This window comes from Eucalyptus grandis, chromosome 7 (genome assembly GCF_016545825.1).
Source record: "Eucalyptus grandis isolate ANBG69807.140 chromosome 7, ASM1654582v1, whole genome shotgun sequence".
NCBI lineage: Eukaryota > Viridiplantae > Streptophyta > Magnoliopsida > Myrtales > Myrtaceae > Eucalyptus > Eucalyptus grandis.
In genome coordinates this window covers 20,255,855-20,258,651 of record NC_052618.1, presented here as the reverse complement: position 1 = coordinate 20,258,651, position 2,797 = coordinate 20,255,855, and the positions used below count along the sequence as shown (strand labels likewise).

Genomic DNA, 2,797 nt, shown 5'->3' with positions numbered 1-2,797 from the left:
TTGCGTTACGATGGTGGATGTGGTGACAAGTGACGAGTGACCTTAGCAATAACAAGCGACTCCAATAGGTTGCGAGAGAGCAAAACGTATTACATAATATATCACGTGCCAGTTGTAAGATGTAAACTAAATCTGAGAAGATAATTCAATGGACTCAAGTTTTGGGCTCCTATTCAATCTCCCAATTCTAAAGGTATTGGACTATTCTAGCGTTTAGTTCTAAACATTTCAATTATGTCAATTTAGACTTAGATCTTTCAATTGTGCTCTATACATTTTGATAATTCGCCAATTTATTAAACCTTTTGAGGATTTGCAATTTAGTAATTATTGTCAAGTTTTGCAAGAAATTATCGATGTGGACAATTTTTACAATTTTTACAATTTCTATATTATTCTTCTTCTTTTTTCTTGTTTAATTTCTTTTATTTTTCCCTCTATTTGTCACACGTCCCGAACTCTGAGCACGCGAACATCCCTCGGCGGTCGATTAAATTGCGACATCTCAAAACGCATCGCCAATCCATTCTTTTTATCTTTCAATTAAACACGTGTGAAAGCAGGTAAAATAAACACCAAGTCAATAAACAAACAACAAGGATAGTAAAACACAACATGTATTGCCGAAAATGACATATTTATTTGTCCATTGTTATCCTTAGGAAGTTTAATAATTATAAGCCTTTCTATGGCCATTTCCTATCGATCCTCTTAAAACCTTTAGGGTTAGGGTTAACCTAAATTTCACTAACGGCAGGGCTAGCCAAAACGGTGTCGCATCTCACGCCCACCACAACCTCACCTAGCAATTCTCCACGCTATGGCTCTGAAAATGGTTAACAACAATGGGGTGAGATAAATTAGTGAGTTAACAGCCTAAACCTCGATTATGACGCAAATTCATCTTGAAGGCAGCCTAAACATGCAACGGCATACAATTTTACCTTGCCTTGGCACACCCCTGCATATTAGTACGTCACATATGCCATTTTAAATATAACAAGCATAATCAATAATCAGAACACATAACTCTTATGCACCAAGCATCCACACGGGTCCTAATTATAAGGTAAAACCCATTTTGGTACGTCCCATACCATGCCTAACAGTTTTACCCCATAATCAAGCGCAATATATCGCAATCCTTTACACGTGTCCCGATTATTACAACTCCTTGGGCCACGGCCAACACATGAGTTGGCGGTCCTGCCCCATCGGGCACGGCATTGTCTAGAATCTCCGCCTGTACGGTATTCCATAAAAGAGCATTGGTTCGGTCTCAACTGTGACTTGGCATCGTTCCCAAACTCCCATTGGGTGATGGATTCAATTAAATGACCACACAAACACACCAACACTCAAGTCAATTTTTATCTTCTGTCAATTAGCCTAGTGTAAAAGAGTTTGTGCTTAAATAACAAATCTCGGAAAAATTATAACATTTAAAATTCCGGTAAAATAATCGCATGTGGTCATGTAGTTAAAATCAACCTATCAAATTTCGCATACTTTCAATTTAAAATATCATTGTCCCTTTTATCACGTAAAATATGGCGTCCAAACACAACAGCTCGAAGTTTGCTATCAAATATCATGGCATTACATGCTCAATCGATCAGATTAAGTGTAAACTCATCCAGTAAAACATGTATAAAATTCTACTTAATGGCTAATCCGTCATTAACTACGCTAATTGCGATTAATTAGGCTAATTATGATTACTTAAGCTAAACACAATTAATTAGCCTAACTACAATTAATTAAAAATTAATTGAAATTAACTAAAATAATTAAGATTTATTAAATAAATAATTATTAAATAAATATATTTACAATTAATTAAGTAAACCACGATTGATTAAACTAAACTCAATTAATTAATCTAACCAAAATTAATTAATCTAATCATGATTATTTAAACTAATCGTACTTAAATTTAATCTAAACCATCCTTAATCCTAATTAAGGCTAAACTAAAATTTGTAAATATTAACTGTTATTAATATTAAACTAACCACCCCTGCACGTAATTAACACCATCCACAATCAGGAAGTTAACTCACGGGTTTCCGGTGACGGCAGTGTGATGGCGTCGAGAACTTGAAACTTGCGGCTCAAATGGCGGCGCAAACGGTGGCGGTTCGATGAAGTTGAGCTCATGGCCAAGAGGGCTCAGCTTGGGTGGATGGTGGCTCAATGGCGACTCAGAAGCTCGGCCGTGGAGATGGTGATGCGGGTGGTGGTGTTGGTGAAAAGAAATAAATAAAAGAAGAAGAATATGGTGAAGAAAATGAAGATGTTTGAGGCAAAATGGAAGAGAGGAGGAGGGAGGATCGGCAGAGAAGTGAGAGAGGTGGGGAAGTTGCGTGAGAGAAAAAGGGGGTGAACGAGTGAGGGAGAGAAGAGAAAAGAGAAGAAAGAGGGAAAGAAAAAAAGGGGCTGACTTGCTTGGGGGTTGGCGTGAGTGAGGGGTGGAAAAAGTTGGGGAGAGAGAAAGAGAGAGGGAAGAAAGAGAAGAAGAAAAAGGGGGTGGAAAATTGTGGCAGAAGGAATGGGGGAAAACGTGAGGGAGAGGAAAAGTGGGAGAGAGAGAGAAAATAAAGAGAGAAGAAAAGAGGGAGAGGAAATTTCGTGATGAGGGGCTAGAAGACGTGAGGGAGAGAGAGAGAGAAAATGAGAGAGAAAAATAATAATATTTTTATTTTTATTTTTATTTTTTTTTTTATTTTTCCTTTTATTTCTTCCAGATCTCTGATTTTTCCTCCGATAATTTCTTTTTTCGAAATTTCGGACTCAT

At 37.2% G+C, this 2,797-nt stretch overlaps 1 long non-coding RNA gene across 1 annotated transcript; it reads right to left on the bottom strand.

The window, feature by feature from the left end:
* Positions 1-601: 601 nt before the first annotated feature.
* On the bottom strand, positions 602-2,367 carry LOC120295540. Its single transcript, XR_005552926.1, has 2 exons — positions 2,064-2,367; positions 602-1,243 (listed from the first exon to the last, which is right to left on the bottom strand). It is a non-coding gene; the product is annotated as an uncharacterized LOC120295540 (long non-coding RNA).
* Between the last annotated feature and the right edge of the window lie 430 nt (positions 2,368-2,797).